Source organism: Canis lupus, chromosome 20, assembly GCF_048164855.1.
Source record: "Canis lupus baileyi chromosome 20, mCanLup2.hap1, whole genome shotgun sequence".
Lineage (NCBI taxonomy): Eukaryota > Metazoa > Chordata > Mammalia > Carnivora > Canidae > Canis > Canis lupus.
This window is the reverse complement of record NC_132857.1, coordinates 25462216-25483344: the sequence shown is the minus strand read 5'-3', so window position 1 is coordinate 25483344 and position 21129 is coordinate 25462216. Positions and strand designations below refer to the sequence as shown.

Genomic DNA, 21129 nt, shown 5'->3' with positions numbered 1-21129 from the left:
CCACAGCATGGAGTTCTTGCAGGAACAAGCAGTTGGTGTAAAAGAAGGTATGGGGGCAAAATTGCTGAAGTTTTAACAACTATGTGTCAGCAGATGGGGATTCAGTCTCTGGGACAAGGCCATTTAAACACAATCCAATGCACCTTGTCCACATTTCTATGTGTGTGGGGAACCTCTAAATTTATTCCTTATGTTTAGTAACAGTAGTAATACATTTAAGCCTTGTTCCTGATCCTCCACATGTGGGACTCTGAACTGGAAACTACTCTGATCCTAGGACCCTTGCTTCATCAGTTCCTTCAGAATGAAAGTGATATTTCTCCACTGATAGTTCCCTCCTGCCTCCAGTTGTTCCCAAACCCATTTGATTAAAGGATTCTGAGAAAGAATCCTCTCCCTTACCCAGAGGGCTGCTGTGCAGGCACAGTTGCAGCTTCGTTCCAAGCCCTTCCCTGGAGGAATCTGAAGAGGTGGAGGGCTATATAGACAGATTTGGAGTAATTCTGTCAACATTTCACCCACTACAGTCTAATAGTTTGCCTCAGAAAATGCTGCCAAAAGTCAGAAATGGCTTCCCTTGAGGAAAGGCTGCCTGCTATCACCAAGCCAGTCATAGTTTCTGGGTGATTTGAGAAGGGATTTTTTGGCAAAAGGGATCATGTATGCCATTATTTATTATATTGTGAACCCAATTATTGTTAGCTCCCTAGGTTGCTTCCCCAAGATACTGTTCTGACTTCCTCTAAGTATGAAAGCCTAGAGAATTGGTTGGTTTTCTTGACACGTGTTGATGAATTCAAGCTAGTGTTCAATATTATCTATGCTCATGCCACTGCCCATTTGTGTCTTCTTTTTGTAGCCCCGCATTTTGGAGATGCAGGAGGGAGAGTGACCAGGGCAACAAGAACAGAAGTGGAGATAGAATAACAGCTGAGGAAGGGAAGAGGGAGCATTTACTAAAGAGGTGGGTCTAGTTTATTGTTGCCTTGCCTTATCAAATTGTTCTTTAGCTTTGGCCACAAATGGTTAATGAAACAACTTTTGATGCTGAAATCGTTTGTGAGGCCTCAGTGTATTAACCAACCATCTTGCCCATTCATCTTATTCTTTTCTAAGAGATTTCTCTAGAGAGATTCCATTGAGTTCCAGTGATCTATAGTTGGCCTTGAAAACCCAAAACATCATTGGTGATGTGGTGAGGATCAAAAATTAAGATGTGAGAAGCAGACATTGGAGGAACATACACTTTTTCAGGTAGAGAAGAGGGTTCAGGTTTAGATGATCTTAATATACCTGTTGACATTTGATGGAAATATCACATTTGTGTACCTCAGGCCATGAGTATGCAAAATGACAACTGGACACCACAGAACAAATCGCCAATGATCTGTCCACCCCAGCAGTCCCAACCTCAGAATGAATACTCTCAGTACACAAAACTTAAATAGTCAGAGAACCTCAACTAATAGGATTCCTGATCCTCAGCAAAGTTCTTCTTCAGGGTGGATGCCAGTCCTGTGAGATCCTCACACTCATTGCTCTGTGAGGCTGGCTCAGAGAAGACTCACAGGGCATGATTCCTGCCTTTATGCTCAGATTTTACTTCTTATGACAGAAACCAGTTTTACACAGCAAAGCACAAAGTGGTAACCAAACAACACAGCATGAGGAGACCTATAGGCATAGTCTGATTCCACTAAAGAGTCCAAAGAAATGGGAACAAAAACAAGTCCCAGATGCCAGACTCATTACAATCTGCCTAGGAACTGCCTCAGAGAACAAATTTCCAATCCAGGGCCCCCTCTTCATATCATCATGGACTCAATAGCTTCAAGGAGCAAGGCACAGGGAGGCTCTTTGAGCACTACCCTTGCTCAAAGCAACAGGAGGCTCTGAAGAAATCTTATGGATCCCTTGTGATTGCCTGTACAATGAACAATGGCCAACCAAATGAAAATAAAGAATATTGACTCGGTTCTTGTTATAGCAGGGAGTCATTCAGTATTATTTGTGTTGAGCAGAGCCCCAGCATCAGAAGGATGGTTGCACACTCACTCAAGGGGGTAAAAGGAAGGCTTAAGTTATGCCTTGATGAGAAGCTATTGTATGGAGAGGCTATAGTGAGCTGTCCAGAAGTGAGGCACCCTATGTGATGGTAAATGGTGATTCTTTCTGAATGGTGGGTCCTAGGTAGGAAATTTGGACAAGTGTTAGGAAAGCTCTCAGTTATACAGGGTTCTAAGTGAGCAGTGGTTATGATGTAAAATCCTGAGCCTATTACAAGAATGATCTAAGAGTTATTCTAGAAGCTTGAACCAGTTGGACTGAAGGTTCTGGTGTAAACCATGCACAGGTGCTGGATACAGTCACCAAAAGTCATATCCTCTAACTTTTATAGACAATTCCTTCTCTCTTGACTGACTGTAAGATAATGGCCTGGTTCCTTGCTTGGCTGTGGGTCATAAATCTCTCTGAATGAACTATCTGGCTATGATTTATACTTTCAAATTTCCTAGTAGACTTGGGACCACCTACCTGGAGAAGGCTGGGGAAGTTGTTGAGCATGGATGAAAAGAGATTATACATTTAAAGATCCAAAGTTTTCAAGTGCTGGATGAGAGCAAATGTGCAAGATGAAGATACTACCAAGGAGCATATCATGAAGGGAGAGGTCAGTGGTGCCTGGTGACTCAGTAGGTTAGATGTCTTATTCAAGACTTTGACACAGGTCCTGAACTCAGGGTGCTGGTTTGAACTCAATAACAGGATTTGCAGGCAATCTTCGTTGCATTATCTCTCACCTTCTGCCCCTCCACCCAAAGAGTCTCTCTCTCTATCAAAATATAATAAATAACTACTTAAATAACAAAATAGTGTAAAAGGAATAAGAGGAAATACATTACATATGATGTTGATTTATGGATCTGAGTTTTTGCAGTCACCATCTTCCTTGCACAACAGCATAGGAATGGGGTGTGGGTGGCCTGGGAACAAAAGAGGGGACAGTAAAGGGGAGAAGATGATGTTAGTCACAGCTCCTAGGATCGATATCCTCTCCCCAAACTAAATTTTGCTTCTGCTCTACTCTCCTCACCTATACAACTCTGGATTCGCGATCCTTTCAACTTTATGGGAGGAATGGCCTCCAGTGTCTCTGTGCCTTCTCTGGTCTCAGATTCCATATCCTCAACCAGGAAAGAAGGCTTGTCATTCCATCCTTCAAAGAAGCTACCATGGGGGATCCCTGGGTGGCTCAGCGGTTTAGCGCCTGCCTTTGGCCCAGGGCGCAATCCTGGAGACCTGGGATCGAATCCCACGTCGGGCTCCCGGTGCATGGAGCCTGCTTCTCCCTCTGCCTATGTCTCTGCCTCTCTCTCTCTCTCTGTGCGACTATCATAAATAAATAAAAATAAAAAAAATAAAATAAAAAAAACCAAAGAAGCTACCATGGGCATCCAGGGTGGCTCAGCGCTTTAGTGTCGCCTTCATCCCAGGGCCTGATTCTGGAGACCCAAGTCTAATCCCACATCAACCTCCCTGCATGGAGCCTGCTTCTCCCTCTGCCTGTCTCTCTGCCTCTCTCTCTCTCTCTCTCTCTTTTTGTGTCTCTCATTAATATAAAAATAAAATCTTTTGAAAAAAGAAGCCACAAAATTGCCTATGCCTTTCTCTTCCCACATTTTCCTCCCTCTTTCTGCTCACTCCTGCTTCACTCTCTTCTATTTCACAAACATTAATTGCTCAAAATTGCTCAACCATTATATTTTGTGGCATGGGAATGCTTGGGGAATGATCTGCTTATTACATGACCCTCCTTAATCAGTTAGTCAAGGAGCCAATCCAAGCAGCACTGGATTAGTTGCAAGGGGCCTGTGGGCTTAGGAGCTGGGGCTGTGTGTGGCCATGGGGGCGACATCCCCCTGAGTTATCATGAGTGCTTTGTGCTTGGGGTTCTCTTAGGTTTTGACACAAACTTAACCTTTATTTTTTAAATGTTTATTTATTTAGTGTTATGTAAATTCAATATGCCAACATATAGTGTACCAACCAGTGCTCCTCCCATCAAATGCCCTTCTCCTGGAATATAAGAAATAGTGAATTGGATTATGAGGGAAAGGAGTGGGATTGAGTGGGAAAAATTAGAGAGTGACACAAACCATGAGAGACTCCTAAATCTGGGACACTCTGAATCTCTAGAACAGCCCATACATATCATAGCCCATAGACAAGATGAATGTGATGCCAGAGGTAAGGAATCTTGCCCAGTTTCCTTTAGTCTAAATCTGGGGTGATAGGTTTGATAAAGCTGGTGAGGCATCATCATTATCACCTCAAGCCAGAATTTGCCCTGGTCCCAAGAATGGCTAGGCCATTGACTCCAGGCAGGCATGAGGGAAAATCTGAGGCTGGGCCCAGACCCTGGTATGGGGAGCAGGCCCTGTACTCTGTAGTTATAGTAGTGTCAACAGACAGGAACAGAAACGCTGGCCACCCTGCTTAAAGCCTGTGTCCTGGGCCTGGTTAGACCATGAGAATAGCTCTAGAGGACCTTTAGCACAAGTGTGTGTCACCAGCCCAGCAGATTTCACACTGTTCCTCTAGATTCCCTGCACCCAGCCAAGGCCTAGGATGGCTGAACTCAAGCCTCTCTCACAGGAAGGGAAGTACAGGTTTTATTCTTTTCCCATCACTAAAGATTATGCAAGAAGAGGAGGAGGGAACTGTGCTTCGGGCTGTCCCTCCCACCTCACTTCTGCTGGAAGAAGAGGCATGTGTTGTGAGGATCCATTTCTGTGATGCCCATCCTTAGAGCTCCCTTACATGCCTGGGCAGAACAAGGGTAGCCCAGCACTAGTGCTGTGTAATATATAGGTGCAGAGTGAGTCCCTGGCTGTGCCAGCACCTGACTCCAACAGATGCAATATTTGTGCAAGTTCTGATGTGTGTCAGACCTATATTTCATGAGATTGGCTCCATCCATGACCAAAGGTCATAACCTGAAACAAAACCTCTCCTGCTCTATTACCAAGAGATACTATCCAAATATAAGGAAGGATGTTAGTGTTTCCCAGTGGCAAAGGGAGCAGGAACTGGTCTTCAGGAATGATAATTAAATAAAAATAAAAAAGAATATGACCAACTGCATAACAGAATCCCAGGTCTGAATGTTTATTACTATTTAATCCAAATAAACCTACTATTAATGATAGAATAGACAAAAGAAGAACACCTTTTGACTGTCTGTCTGCAGCTTGAATCATTTATCCCAAGATCCTAAGTGTAGGCCTATGTCAGGCTCCCTGTTCAGTGTGGGTTGTGAATATCCCTCTCTCTATCCCTCTGCTCTTCTCTATCTCTTTCCCTCTCTCTGTCTCTCTCTCATAATTTATTTTAATAAAAGGAAAAAAGGGACTCCCATCCAAGTACCCAACAGGCCCGACCCTGCTTAGCTTCCGAGATCAGATGAGATCCGGTGTGTTCAGGGTAGTATGGTGCCTTATGACCCAGAAATTGCACTGCTGGGGATTTACCTCAAAGATACAGATGCAATGAAATGCCGGGACAACTTCACCCCGATGTTTATAGCAGCAATGTCCACAATATCCAAACTGTGGAAGGAGACTTGGTGTCCATTGAAAGAAAATGGATAAAGAAGATGTGGTTTATGTATACAATGGAATATTACTGAGGCATTAGAAACGACAGATAACCACCATTTGATTCAACATGATGGAACTGGAGGGGAATTATGCTGAGTGAAATAAGTCAATTGGAGAAGGACATACATTATATGGTCTCATTCATTTGGGGAAGATAAATAATAGTGAAAGGGAATAGAGGGGAAGGGAGTAGAAATGGGTAGGAAATATCAGAAGGGAGACAGAACATGAAGGCTCGTAAATCTGGGAAATGAACTAGGGGTGGTGGAAGGGGATAGGAGGTGGGTAGGGGTGAATGGGTGACAGGTACTTAGGGGGGCACTTGATGGGATGAGCACTGAGTGTTATTCTGTATGTTGGCAAGTTGAACACCAATAAAATATAAATTTATTATTAAATAAAAGAAAAAAGGGAGAAACAATTGTATTCCAATGCTTCATCTTGATATCACCCTGCCCACCCTCATTCTACAAATAACAGGTATAATCCCACTGCTCCCAGGGACCCTACCCTTTGATTCATGCCTCACTCTAGTACCCTACCAAAGGATTCTTCATCTTTAGTAATTGCATCCTCAGTATTCTCCATGTGATTAGAGAGTGGAGGCCCATATTCCTGCTACTCCAGCTAAGGCCTCTTCAGGAAGCCATCTCAACACCTGTTCCTTCTTGAGATCTTCAGACTTCTGTGGGCTTTGGGAGTTAGAGCCCTTCAACAAGACTTTGGCCACAGTTGCAAAGTTTTCTTGAGAGAAAAGACCCCCCTCACATGGCATTTCCTCATTTCCACAAGATCACCATAGGTCTCATTTTGACATGGATTCACCTGAGATCCGCCCATGATAGGTGATGGCCAAACACCAGGTTAGAGGGAGTCCACAAGAGTCACTGTGTCAGACAGAGAACAGCTGCCCAGGAGAGCCATTCGTGAAAATGGAAAAAATCTGTTTTTTAAAAATACTGTACTGGACACCAGACGTGCGGTTGTATGATAAAGAATGGAGGGAATCCCTGGTGGCTCAGCGGTTTGGCACCGCCTTCGGCCCAGGGTGTGATCATGGTGACCCAGGATCGAGTCCCATGTTGGGCTACCTGCATGGAGCCTGCTTCTCCCTCTGCCTGTGTCTCTGCCTCTCTATGTCTGTCATGAATAGATAATAATAAATAAATAAAATCTTAAAAAAAAGAATGGAGCTTCACTGACTCTATGTAATTTCAACATATGCAGGCACGTCTGGGTATTAGCTTCCTCCTTGGATAGCTCAGGTCTAGGATCTATAAAGGAGGAAGCTGTGACCTTCGTGCCCTGGGGTTCTTGCAGTGGAATTTGCTGGCCTGACATGACTGTTCATTTCCGTTGGTCTCTGGGCTCCTATCCATGAGGCAGGCACTACATGATATCCTGGCAGTACTCAGACAGGAAGGTCCACATTCATGTCCTACAGGAATCCCAGCAGAGGCCTCTTGTAGAGGAGAGGACTAGGGCCCCAGGCACATGTGCTGCTTCATAGTCAGATGAATGAGGCAGAGGGGGGACACCTCACACTCTTCAGGAGCTCACTCTTTCCTTTCTGATGCAAGCTAGAGCCTGGGTGTGTACCTAGTTGAGTTTGGAGACCAAGACTCCAGACAAGCTGATCAGGATCCTTTCCAACCTGGGGCTTGATCTCTACCCAGGGGTTTTAGAACATGGGCTTCTCAGGGCTAAATACTTTGGGGAAAAGGAATGAGAGAGGCTTTGCTGATGACTTTGCAGTGACCACCAGGGGTTAGTCCTCCTGTCACCTTTATTATGAATACACAGATACAGTTTGGGACTGAGGAACCTAAGATCATCAGGGAAAACCTCAAATTGATGTCCTGTGGACCATAAAATGGAGCTGCACAGAGCACCTTACCTCTGGAATCAGCCTCCATCCCTTGGCTGAACTCACTGAGCACTAGAGTCTATGTCTGTCCACTTCCTCCTATGTCCATGGATACAAACTCCTTACCTGAATTCTATGTGTTTACTTGTAAAAGCATAACCATGTGTCTTCACCTGGAAGACCTGTTTTCTGGTGGTTAATTTCTGTATTTTTTTAATTGTTTGATTTGCCAACATATAGTATAAAACCCAGTTCACATCCCATCAAGTGCCACTCTCAGTGCCTTTCAAATAGACACCCTATTCTACCACCAAACTCCTCTTCACTACCCTCTGTTTGTTTCCCATGGCAGGAATCTCTTATTTTGTCACTCTCTGTGACTTTTCCTACTTAATTTTTCTTCTACGGCTCTGATCCTAATTCCAGTGAGAACTCAGATTCAGGTTGTTGCTCCTGATTATAAACAGGAACAGCCTGGTTCCAGAATATGTACTGCTATCACTAGTTTCTTACGTCACTTGCAGGTACAGAAAAGAAAACATTTGGCTCAGCTCCCATTATATTGTCTGTCTGCATTCATTTTAAAGCTCTCAATGATTTGAGGAAGCCAGATGGAACATAATTTTTGAGATTCTGGTGCCCAAAAGCATCAGAGTATGACTGGAGGAAGTTGCTTTTCCTGAAGGATGTGTCTCTCCAGCCCAGTAGGGATGGTAACTACAACATATTGAAGCAAGCAGGAGAAACTGTTTTTGAAGGAAAGTGCCCTGTCATGCTGTTTATTTCCAGCTTTGGTATGGCCAACCATAAAAATCCTCTCAAAAAATGTAATGCTTGGCTAGAGGCAACCACTCAGCACACTTCCCAGGAGGAAGATTTTTTATTTCACCTCAAATGAACACTATCTGATTTTCATCGGAATTGGTGTGAAAAGCAACCAAGAAAGCAACATTTATTCCTTGGTTAAGGATATTCAAAGTCCGGGATCCCTGGGTGGCTCAGTGGTTTGGCTCCTGCCTTTGGTCCAGGGCATGATCCTGGATTCCCTGGATTGAGTCCTGCATTGGGCTCCCAGCATGGAGCCTGCTTCTCTCCCTGCCTCTCTCTCAATGCCCCCCCTCTCATGAATAAATAAAGTTTAAAAATCATTTGAAAAAAAGATATTCAAGGTCTCCTTGAAAACATTAATTTTCACTTCCACTCTGATCATCTGAGAGAGTGTAATGACCAAAGGATCAGAGGGTGCATCTAGAAAGACACAGAGTACCCCTCAGTACATTTTCATGCCACTGAAGAATAACTCAGGCACGGGTGCCTGAGTTGTTCAGGCATTTAAGAGTCTGCCGTCAGCGAAGGTCAGGCTTTCTGTGACCTGGAATCAAGCCTAGTGTTGGGTTCCCTGCTCAGCAAAGGGTGTGTTTTTCTCTCTCCTTCTGCCCTTATCAACCTCTCCTGCTCTCTTTCTCTCAAATAATAAATTAGATCTTGAAGAAAATTAGGGACAAATATTGGGACTTTTGCACATTATCATGGAGGGCCAGAGAATATGGAGGCATTTGGTTATAAAGCATGGGTTGATCTGTACTGTTGGGCCACCCATGGTCTCAGGACTCTGAAATGTGCTGTTAATGAGGTGTTTTGTTTTGTTTTGTTTTGTTTTGTTTTGTTTTGTTTTGAGAGTGTTTACTGAGGCTATCGTGATTTGTCAGTACCTCTGTCTCTTTCATTCTCCCTTTCCTGTATTTCTCTGTGTCTCTTTATTTTCTCTCTATGCCTCAATCTCCTTGTCTCTCTCTCTCTTTCTCACACACACATACACACTCACAATCACACTCTTACACACGACATAGAGTCAACAAGTCACCTTCCCCAAACCTTTGCACTCATACACACTCCACTGAAAGAGAATACATTGGTTTCCTAGGAGTGTAGGACCATGGACCTATTTTCTCAAGTGGGAAAGCTGCCTATCTCACACACTCTGAAGCTTCAGCAAGATGGAATCTGGGTGTCTGTCCAGACTCAGTGTAGCAAGGATGCATCATCTGCCCTAATATTTACAGATTTTCCCAAGCAACAGACTGATTCCAGAATACATATCAGTTTGGATGATTTTGGACATGACCTACAGTTACAAAAGTCGGATAAATGGCTGTCAGTTCATGTGAGTACTTTGTCATTGGTTCCTCTGGAAAGTATTGACATGAAATGAGCAACAGTAGTAGTGCCAAAGGCCCCCAAAGGAAAACAGATTGCACCCATGGAGAAAGCATGAGCTTTTCCTGGGGGATAGATGTCTCAAGGTGACTGAAGCAGCAATTCCAAATACAGAATTCAAGGGGGTGAGAAAGTGCTCCTGAGCAAATGTCCCTTACTGCACAGTTAACATGCTCCCCTTCCAACAACGCACCAAATTGGTACTTACTCTGAAAACTATATTGTTCCTTATCATATGTTTATTCACTTCATAAAGAGAAGAACTAAGAGAGGAGCCTTTCTTATTCTGGCAAATGGGGCAGGCTTATAATACAAGTGGGTGGAGAATCATTCACTTAGATTTGATGAAAATATCCAGAACCACAGACTTTGTAACATCTAGAAGGGCAAAGTATAACTATCAGTGCATTGTTGGTGGTGCTCAGATATTTGTGAGATCACTCTTTATATGGATCCAGGAGAAGACTGAATGGTAATGACTGTGTAATAAGCATAATGGAAACACTGCTTAGCCATCGTCATTGGTGGATGAGGAAAAACCTTCAGCTCAGGCCAAGGTCCATGGGCCTGTGATCCCTCTCCTCTTTGGGCACCCTGCTCAGTGGGTTTGTGCTTCTATCTTTTCTCTACCTCACCTAGCATATACTCTCTCTTGCTTTCACTCTGTCTCTCTCTCTCTCATCTCAAATAAACAAAAACTTTATAAAAGGAAATGGCAACTTAAGCAACATGAAATAATCAATGTAAAATAGAACTGGTGTGTACATCGAACCCAAAAATCGGTTCCCTTCACTCATAGACATTGTTGTGAATCCCAACTGAATGTTTCTAACGTCTTATGTCTTCCAAACCTATTTCTACTTCTGTAGATCCACATATGCTTTCATCTCTTTTGGTCGGTTTTGCACTTGATTTCAACCATCTTTGAATTTGATTTCAATCCTTTACAATGTAAGTCAATTTTTATCTTCTGTTTCTTTGAGTCTTTTACTCTATTGTATTTATCCAGGAATCTGTTGTTATAAAAATCATCCAGTATGGGAAAGATTTAAATACTGAATGCATATCATTTACAAATAGCCCTAGTTCTGAAAAGGGGTGGAGGGGACAGGCTTCCACATATTCATTGAGAGTCACAGCGTGAAAGGTACAGCATAAGGTATATGATGAGTGGAATGGCAATAATGCACATACATGTGTACATAGACACATGGTATCTATGCTTGGTGTGAGTGCAGTTTCAATAAACTTAACTGTCAAACATGTGTGGTACACATAAGTTAATGTAAACTAGGGGTCATCTTGACCCAAATGTAAAAACAGTAATAACATGGGCACCATAGTGGTTCCTTTGGTTGAGCTTCTCCATTTGGCTCGGGTCATGATCCAGGGTCCTGGGATACATAATATTATGCATACACCAAAATACACACTAATGCATAACACAGAACCGTCCTTAATAGCAGTGTTCGACGACAATGACAATAATATGTCTACACCAGTTCGTTCTTTGTGATGAATATTTCAAATTGATGTAGGTGTGAATATTTGTGGAAATTGTGTGCCAAAGGATAGGATGATAGGGAAAATTTTATATAATATGTTGCATTGTGACATCAGCCTAACTCTAATATCAGTATTAAGGTCTATTTATTAAATCATAATAGTAGTTTTATTTGCTAATATTTAAGATGAACTAATATATCCAGATGTTAGCTTCTCAACAGCTACCATTTAATCTGACTATATTAGATTTCTCAGTGCAAAACTAAAAGACAACCTACAGAATGGAAGAATATATTTGCAAATGATGTATCAGATAATGGGCTAGTCACCAAGATCTATAAAGAACTTATTAAATTCAACACCAAAGAAACAATCCAATCATGAAATGGGTAAAAGACATGAACAGAAATCTCACAGTGGAAGACATAGACATGGCCAACACGCACATGAGAAAATGCTCTGCATCACTTGCCATCAGGGAAATACAAATCAAAACCACAATGAGATACCACCTCACACGAGTTAGAATGGGGAAAATTAACCAGGCAGGAAACTACAAATGTTGGAGAGGATGTGGAGAAAAGGGAACCCTCTTACACTGCTGTTGGAAATATAAACTGGTGCAGCCACTCTGGAAAACTGTGTGGAGGTTCCTCAAAGAGTTAAAAATAGACCTGCCTTATGACCCAGTAATTGCACTGCTGTTGAGCCAGCCTTTCAACCAGAGGATAAATCCCACTCTGTCATGGTGAATAATCTTCTTAATGCATTGATCAATGCTATACGCTAGTATCTTGTTGAGAATTTTTGCATCCATGTTCATCAGGAATATTGGTCTGTAATAATCCTTTTTGGTGGGGTCTTTGTCTGGTTTTGGAATTAAGGTGTTGCTGGCATCAGAGAATCAGTTTGGAAGTATCCATCTCTTTCTATCTTTCCAAACAGCTTTAGTAGAATAGGTATGATTTCTTCTTTAAAAGTTTGATAGAATTCCCCAGGGAATCCATCTGTCCCTGGACTTTTGTGTCTTAGGATGTTTTTGATGACTGCTTCAATTTCCTCCCTGGTTATTGGTCTGTTCATGTTTTCTATTTCTCCCTTGTCCAGTTTTGGTAGTTTGCGTTTTTCCAGAATTGCGTTCATTTCTTGTAGATTACCTAATTGATTGGCGTATAGCTGCCCATAATATGCTTTTAAAATCATTTGTATTGGGGATCCCTGGGTGGCACAGTGGTTTGGCGCCTGCCTTTGGCCCAGGGTGTGATCCTGGAGACCTGGGATCGAATCCTACATTGGGCTCCTAGTGCATGGAGCCTGCTTCTCCCTCTGCCGGTGTCTGCCTCTCTCTCTCTCTCGGTGACTATCATAAATAAATAAATTAAAAAAATAAAATAAAATCATTTGTATTTCCTTGATAGTGATCTCTCCTTTTCCATGCATGATTTAATAATTAGAGTCTTTTTTTCTTTTGGTTTTAATAAGGGTGGCTAATGGTTTATCAATGTCATTAATTCTTTCAAGGAACCAACTCCTGTTGTGGTTTATATGTTCGACAGTTCTGGTCTCTATTTCATTGATTTCTTCTCGAAACTTTATTATCTCCTTCTGCTGGGTGTATGTTTTATTTGTTGTTTTTTCTGCAGTTCCTTTAGGTGCAAATTTAACTTCTGTATTTCAGTTTCTTCGAACTTTTTGTGGGATACTTGTTGCAGTGTATTTCCCCCTCAGGACAGCTTCAGTAATAAGGTCTATTCCATAGATTAGATTCCATAGATTCCATAGATTTTGAACGGTTGTATTTTCATTCTCATTGAAATTCTGATTCATTTTCATACTCATTTTCAGTCTCATTTCATTCTAAATTGTTTACATGAATATCTTAATTCTTCTTGAATTTCCTGGGAGACAGAACATAAAGACTCCTAACTCTGGGAAAGGAACTAGGGTTGATGGAAGGGGAGGAGGGCGGGGGGTGGGGGTGAGTGGGTGACGGGCACTGAGGGGGACACTTGACGGATGAGCACTGGGTGTTATTCTGTATGTTGGTAAATTGAACACCAATAAAAAATTATTTTATTTTAAAAAAAAGTTAAAAAAAAGAAACGGTGATCTCACATAAATACCATCAGTGAACAGACACATTGATTGTAGATGTGCTTAAGACACATTTCAGTTATAAATCCTATTTTAATTAAAAAAAACATTATATGGTCTCATTCATTTGGGGAATATAAAAATTAGTGAAAGGGAATAAAGGAGAAGGAGAAAAAAATGACTGAAAATATCAGTGAGGATGACATAAAATGAGTGACCTAACTCCAGGCAATAAAAAATGGGTAGTGGATGGGGAGGATGGGGGGTTTTGGGGTGAATGGGTGATCGGCACTGAGGGGGCACTTGGTGGGATAAGCACTGGGTGCTATGTTATGTGTTGGCAAATTGAACTCCAATAAAAAATAAATCTCTTGTTGCTTGGAGATGGTGATGGAGATGGTGAGGTCTGTCATTACCATAAACATCATGTTGAAGTCTGCCAGTGTTAGTATATGATTATGTAAGTATGTTTTTATTTGTTTGCTAATTGATTGATATACTTGGCAGTTCCCACATTAGGGGCATAAATATTCATGATTTTTAAGTCCTCTGTTGGATAGACCCTTTCAGTATGATATAGTGTCCCTCTTCATCTCTTACGACAGACAGTCTTTAGAATAAAATTTAATTTATCTGATGTGAGGATTGCTACCCTTGCTTTGTTATTAGGACCATGTTAATGGTGAATGGTTCTGCAACATTTTATTTTCAGGCTGTAGCTGTCCTTGGGCCTCAAATGAGTCTCTTGTAGACAGCAAATAGATGGGTTTTGCTTTTTTATCCAGTCTGAAACCCTGAGCCTTTTGATGGTGTCGTTAAGCCCATTCATGTTAAGAGTTACTTTTGAAAGATATGAATTTAGTGTCATCATAATACCTATTCAATCTCTGTTTCTCTAAATTGTTTCCTTAGACATCCTATTTCTTTTATAGAGTCCCCCTTAATATTTTTTGCAGAGCTGGTTTGGCGGTCATATATCTTTCAGTTCCTGCCTATCTTGGAAGCTCTTGATCTCTTCTTCTATTCTGAATGAGAGCCTTGCTATATAAAGTATTCTTGGCTGCATGGTCTTCTCATTTAGGACCCTGAATATATCCTGCCATCCCTTTCTGGCCTGCCTGGTCTCTGTGGAGAGTCTGCTGTTAATCTAATATTTCTTCCCATAAAAGTTAGAAATTTCTTGTCACTTGCTGCTTTAAGGATCTTCTCTTTATCTTTGGAATTTACAAGTTTCACTATTAAGTATCGAGGCATTGAGCAGTTTGCATTCATTTTAGGGGGGGATCTCTCTATGCCCTGGATCTGAATGTCTGTGTCCTTTCCCAAGTTAGGGAAGTTCTCAGCTATGATTTGTTCAAATACACTTTCCAAACCTCTGTCCCTTTTGGCGCCCTCTGGAACCCAATAAAACATAGATTTTTCCTTCTGAGGCTGTCATTTCTTTCCCTTAATGTATCCTCATGATCTTTTAATTGTTTTTTTTTTCCTCAGTTTACTTCCTTGCCATCAATGTGTGTTCTGTGTCAGTCACTTGTTCTTCTCCCTTGTTAACCCTCCTCATTATGACCTCCAGTTTGGATTGCATCTCATTCAATTGATTTTTAATTCCGTCCTGATTGTATCTAAATTCTGCAGTCATGAAATCTCGAAATATTTATGCTTTTTTCTACAGCCACCTGTATATTTATAATTGTGCTTCTGAATTGGCTTTCTGACATTGAATTGTAATAAAACATTTGTAACTCTATGGGAGAGAGTACTGTTCTTGATTCTTTCTTTTGTGGTGAGTTTTTACATCTAGTTATTTTGCTTAATGCAGAGTGGCCAAAAACAAGTTGTCCTGGAAAGGGGAGAAAAAGAGAGAGTAAAAAAGGGGGGACCAGCAGAAACAAAAAACAAGGAGTATCCTCTGATTCTATATACTGTAAATCCCTCGACTTCCCCTGGAACTTTCCAGTGCTGCTTGTTCAATAACCTGCTTTTCCTTTGTCCTTCTAAGTGGTTGTCTGGTGGAGGTGTCTGTTGTGCTGATTGCCATGTGTGTGCACCTGACAGATTGCCCATTCCCCTGCCAGGTGCACGTCTCATAGGAAACTTTTTATCCTGTGAGGCTCCTGTTCAGTCCCAGGTACAAGGTGACACCAAGAAGAATAACAACAGTGGAGGCGGCCAGCCTCCAACTCTGGATTCAGATCTCACAGCAACTACTGAAGCACCCAGTCTGCAGGGGTCTGGATACTCTGGGGGTGGGGTGTGCCTATCTGCACAGCTCAGGTTCACCCAGTGGAGGAGCATCCTTTTTGTCCTGTGTCTTCTCATCCTCTGCCTCTCCCTGAGGTGGGGGGGGGGGAAGCACCGGATCTTGGGCTTTGTCCCTTGGTGCCCTGAACTCTGGGGACTGCGCTGCTGGAATTGCAATCCCAGGGCCACCGCCTGAGCCGCACCCAAACAGTTCCGAGGGCCCCACAGGTCTGTTTGTGTAGCGACCACCCAAGCTGTCACCTGAGCTGCTCCATGGGCCACACAGCCCCCTCCACATTGAGCCTCTATGGAGCCACCACCTCTGCTGCTCTGGAGGCCCCACTGGGTGCATAAAGGGCTGAAGCTCGGCCCTAGATGTGTGGCGTGCTCCACCCCCCTGGGACGCAGTTCCTCTGTTAGTGTCCCTGGGAGCCTGAGGACATCTCTGCCCCTCCAGGGATCCTGCCTGAGCTCCCTGTGAATGCCTTTCCATCCGGGAAGATTGGTAAAGCTCCTGCTTCTCTGGCGTTGGGCTTCCCTGTCCTGGGGGACTCAATGCAGTTCCTCGCAGTGGCCCCTCCCACTTGGATGCTTTTTTATTTCTTTATTTTTCCCCATCTTCCTACCTTGATAAAAGTGTAAACTCTTCTCACTGTAGAATTCCAGCTCTTCTCTCTTTAAATTTCAGACAGAATTAATAGGTTTCCAGATTATTTGAAATTTATCTTTCAAAGGGTACAGATGACTTGGGGACACTAAACTTCCACAATCTTGCCCCTCTTAATTCTGTGACTTATTTAATGAATAATGGGGAGCCTGTCCCTGCCACTCTATTTCACTGATATCACTATTGGTAAATGGCATACTTCCAGTATTTAAATGTCTCCCTGATGGAATATTTCCATCAAATCCAAATAGCGATATACCTGATGGCTCAGTGGTTGAGTCTCTTTCTTTTGCTCAGGTCATGGTCTTATGGGCCTGAGATCGAATCCCACATCAGCCTCCCCACACAGAGCCTGCTTCACCCTCTGCCTATGTCTCAGCCTCTCTCTGTGTGTCTTTCATTAATAAATAAATAAAATCTTAAAAAACATGATTAGTGAATAAATACAATGGACTACGAGACAAAATAGAAAAAAAGAGAATAATTGCTAGTACTGAATCAAACCTACGAAGATTATGGGTAAAATCAAGGGAAAAAAGTTACAGTAGACAGGAGAGGACCTGTTTATATAGAGACAGAAATGATTTTGCCAGATGTCCAGGAGGTAGGAGCTTTTAGCTGGGTTTCACAACAAGCTACGTGAGCGATGGAATCTCATTATTGGATTCAATGTGCAGATCGGTTCTATTCATGCATTGAGTATGTCAGGCTATTTGAGGTGGTCACTGACATTTTTGAAGATTGTATTTATTTATTTGAGAGAGCATAAGAAAAGAGAAGGGCAGAGTGTAAGGGAGAAAGACATTTCAAGCTGAGCAATACCCAACTACTGTATGGATTCCAGGACACTGGGACCTTGACCTGAGCTGAAGGCTTTCCCTCATGCACCAAAAAGGTTACCCCCCAGACCCTCATATGATTCTTATTTATCAATGACTACAATACAGTCATGCCCTGTATCCATATAAACAGTGATCTCTCAGTAATTCCTGAGAACCACACTCAATGCATTGGCAGTTACTCTGTGTCCTTCTAAATATTGCTAAGTGTGTGGTACAGGAATTTTTCCATGAGAAGTCAATGAAGGAATCTCCAGTTTCTTCTATAGAATGCTTTCCTGTTCTCCCGAATTAGAAATGGGACTTTTTTGCTCTTTGGAGTGAATTCAGATATGACAAATATACCTGCCCTACGACCCAGCAATTGCACTGTTGGGGATTTACCCCAAAGAGACAAATGCAATGAAACGCCGGGACACCTGCACCCCGATGTTTATAGCAGCAATGGCCACGATAGCCAAACTGTGGAAGGAGCCTCGGTGTCCAACGAAAGATGAATGGATAAAGAAGATGTGGTTTATGTATACAATGGAATATTACTCAGCTATTAGAAATGACAAATACCCACCATTTGCTTCAACGTGGATGGAACTGGAGGGTATTATGCTGAGTGAAGTAAGCCAGTCGGAGAAGGACAAACATTATATGTTCTCATTCATTTGGGGAATATAAATAATAGTGAAAGGGAATATAAGGGAAGGGGGAAGAAATGTGTGGGAAATATCAGAAAGGGAGACAGAACGTAAAGACTGCTAACTCTGGGAAACGAACTAGGGGTGGTGGAAGGGGAGGAGGGCGGGGGGTGGGAGTGAATGGGTGACGGGCACTGGGGGTTATTCTGTATGTTAGTAAATTGAACACCAATAAAAAATAAATTAAAAAAATTAAAAAAAAAGATATGACAAAGAACAGTGTATTTTTTTAGAAGGACCATTTTCATGGGGTGATGGAAGGGGAGGTTATAAAGAGCGTAGACAGAGACCTGTTTCTCATATACATTTTTTCCATCTTGAGTTAAGAATTTCATGTTGCTCCTTTAGTGAACTGGAGAGATCAATCCCCAAGGAATAGCTCATTCTTTTTCAAGGGTGCAAACTGTGCTTCATTTGAAAGTCTTTTGCCTTACTCTTGTTCATCATATGCTATTAAATACTCATCAGGAGAACCAATGACAAAGTACACACATGACCATTTCCTCATGGTATCCTCTTTTTGTGTAAGTGCAGGTCATCTCAGAAACCAGCAAAAGTGGTTTGTATTCTGGAATCCATCTCTTGCATATGAAAACCTCTAAATAATAAGGCAGATGGGGGCAACCTTGCTTTTTTCAGGACAGCCAACTTGTTCCATGTTCCTGGGGCTTGTCAGTGTATGAGATAGGCAGATTTTCTAGGTCAGAAAATATGTCCATGATTCTACAATACTAGGAAGCTATTATAGTCACTCTGTGGTTTGGTTGTGAGTGCATGAAGCTTAGGGTTCAGAGACTCGTTTAACACTGTGCAATGCAACAGAGTTGTGTATCCGAGTGTGTGTGTGACACAGAGACAGTGAATTGAGAGAATGAGACACAGATATAGACACAGAAATCCAGAGAAAGGGAGGAGAGAGAAAGAATAAGAGAGTTCTTCAGGATGTATGTGCCACTGACACTGAACGATGGCCTCTCTCATTCTCAAAAACAAAAAAATCCAGGCAGCACCAGTGGCCCAGTGGTTTAACGCCACCTTCATCCAATGGTGAGATCATGGAGACCTGGGATAAAGTCCCACGTCAGGTTCCCTGCACAGAGTCTGCAAATCCCTCTGCGCTCCCTCCCTCCCTCTGTCATAAATAAATAAATAAAAATAAATAAAAATAAAAATAAAAATAAAAAATACCATAGCACAGCATATTTCACAATCCTAACACCGTTAGTGTCCCAACAGTGACAGTTCATCACAAGCTTCATAAACAAAGCCATCATGTTCAGTACCCCTCTATCTATAGTGATCCACCATCCGAGAATTGTTTTTTTTTTAGTTTATTAAAATTCTTCTTTATGTATCTTAGAGAAAGAGTGAGCAGGAGAAGTGAGAGGGGTAGTTGGACAGAGAAAGACAGACATGTTACTGATAAAGGAGACCCACGCTAAGCTTATTTCAGGTCCCAGACAGCCTGATCTGAATCAAAGGAAAACTCTTAACTGACTGACTCAGGCATCCCTACCTGTGTTATTCCTGAGCAGTATGACCAATGTGCTGATGGGTATTATATGTCCTGCTAGAAGCACCATATGATCCCTTCTGAATGAGAGTGTTCATCTAGAACTTCATAGAAGATCAAATAAATATTGTCAAAATGAGCATGAGTATCTTTGACCAAGGATCGAATGTCGCATACTTGGTTGCTTTCCACAGAAATTCCGATGAAAACCAGACACCTTCCATATGAGATGAAATACATAATTCCTGGTGGGAGGAGGGCTGAGTCATTGTCTATTCTCAAGCGTTACCTTATTTGAGAGGATGCTTACCATTGGCGACACCGAAGCTGGTGATAAAGTGTGTGATGGGGTATATTCCCTCAACAACAGTTTCTCCTGCTTGTTTGAGAAATGTTTTAATCCCCATCCTGAGTGGACTGGAGCGACACACCCTTCAGGAGAAACAACTTCCTCCAGGTATCCTTTCACTTACTTTAGTGTCATTATTTCAAACACTATGTTCCACCTGGCTTCCTAAAGTCATTCATAGTTAAAGATCAGTTATATTCTATGTAATACCATCTATTGATTAAAAACAATAATGGACTTTCATTTGCTAATGTTTTACACTATATTAATATCCAAATATTAGATTCAAAATAAGTACCATTAACGATGATCACATTTGAGTTGTAGGGTGCTAGTGGAAACCGTCACTTAATTGTCCACCCTTGGGATAATGCATGATCCCTTGTTCAGGATTCAGCTCCATGTTGTTCTACCCCATAACGGGTAGCTAAATTCTCTGTCTAAGCGTGTCCCAACTCATATTCTCTATTTCCATCCTTTTAATATTATCTCCAATAAATTATTTACGTAATAAATCATAAGTAAAAATGACAACCTAACTATAAAGTACATTTTGACTATTCTGATTATAGAGTAATGTCTCACCAGGATATCTCAATTATTCACAGGCAAAACAAAAACAATGTGGCTTAGTACTTTTCTCTTAAGAATGGGACAATGAGCAAACTAAAGTAATGATTTTTTTTTGAGCAACAGAGTGATATAGTGTGAGCACTGGAGGGAGGTGGAAAAGACTAAGGGATTCTTAGCAGATTCTATACGCAGCACAGAGCTACTCCCAAAGCTACATCTCATGAGCATGAGAATATGATCTAGGGCAAAATCAAGAGTTGGACACTTACATGACTGAGTCAACCAGGTGTCCCTAGCATAGCTATATTTAAATCCATGATTGAATTTCCATGGTAACTGCAAGTGAGCCATTTATATCATGTCCGTTGTTTTTTCATGAGATGGAATGTTCTGTCTCTCTTGAGGAGGCACACAGGCTTACAATCCTTGCTATGTATTATTTTTGGAGGCTCTTGAATTTAGACCCTTCAGAATGTGCTTTCAGAAGACCATAAGGAGGGGCTGATAACCTTTTCAGAGTTCAAAACTTTAATCCCATTCTTTATTGTTTGCCTAGAAGAGCCACCTGATTCAGAGGTTCTGATTCACTGGGGCTTTAATATGACATGTAATTGCTCTATACTTAAAAGACCCAATAGAGAATGTAAAATGATGCAGTCATTATGACAAACAATATGGAAATCCTGTAAAAAAATTAAAACTACAATATACAGGAGCATAATGACTTTCAGAAACACATCTTAAAGACTGAAAGCTGAACTTCAGAGAGATATCTGTGCATGCTCTGCACTAAACACAACAGATATGATTATAAAAACAATTTCATGTCCTCTGATAAGCAAATGGATAAAGAAAATGGAGTCCATCCATGAAATGGGATATTACTCTATTTCATGGAAGGAAATCTTAAC

General features: G+C 41.8%; 1 long non-coding RNA gene across 13 annotated transcripts in view; it reads left to right on the top strand.

The window, feature by feature from the left end:
- Window positions 1–21129, top strand: part of LOC140611780 (uncharacterized) — a 56766-nt gene that overhangs the window by 18685 nt on the left and 16952 nt on the right. For 9 of the 13 annotated variants that reach the window (XR_012012989.1, XR_012012992.1, XR_012012990.1 and 6 more), the window contains 2 exons: window positions 860–964; window positions 2520–2909. This is a non-coding gene — a long non-coding RNA (uncharacterized lncRNA). Of the gene's footprint in view, window positions 1–859; window positions 965–2519; window positions 2910–3136; window positions 3417–21129 lie in introns of those variants that run through there. The other 4 variants (XR_012012996.1, XR_012012997.1, XR_012012998.1 and 1 more) reach the window with 4 other exon arrangements.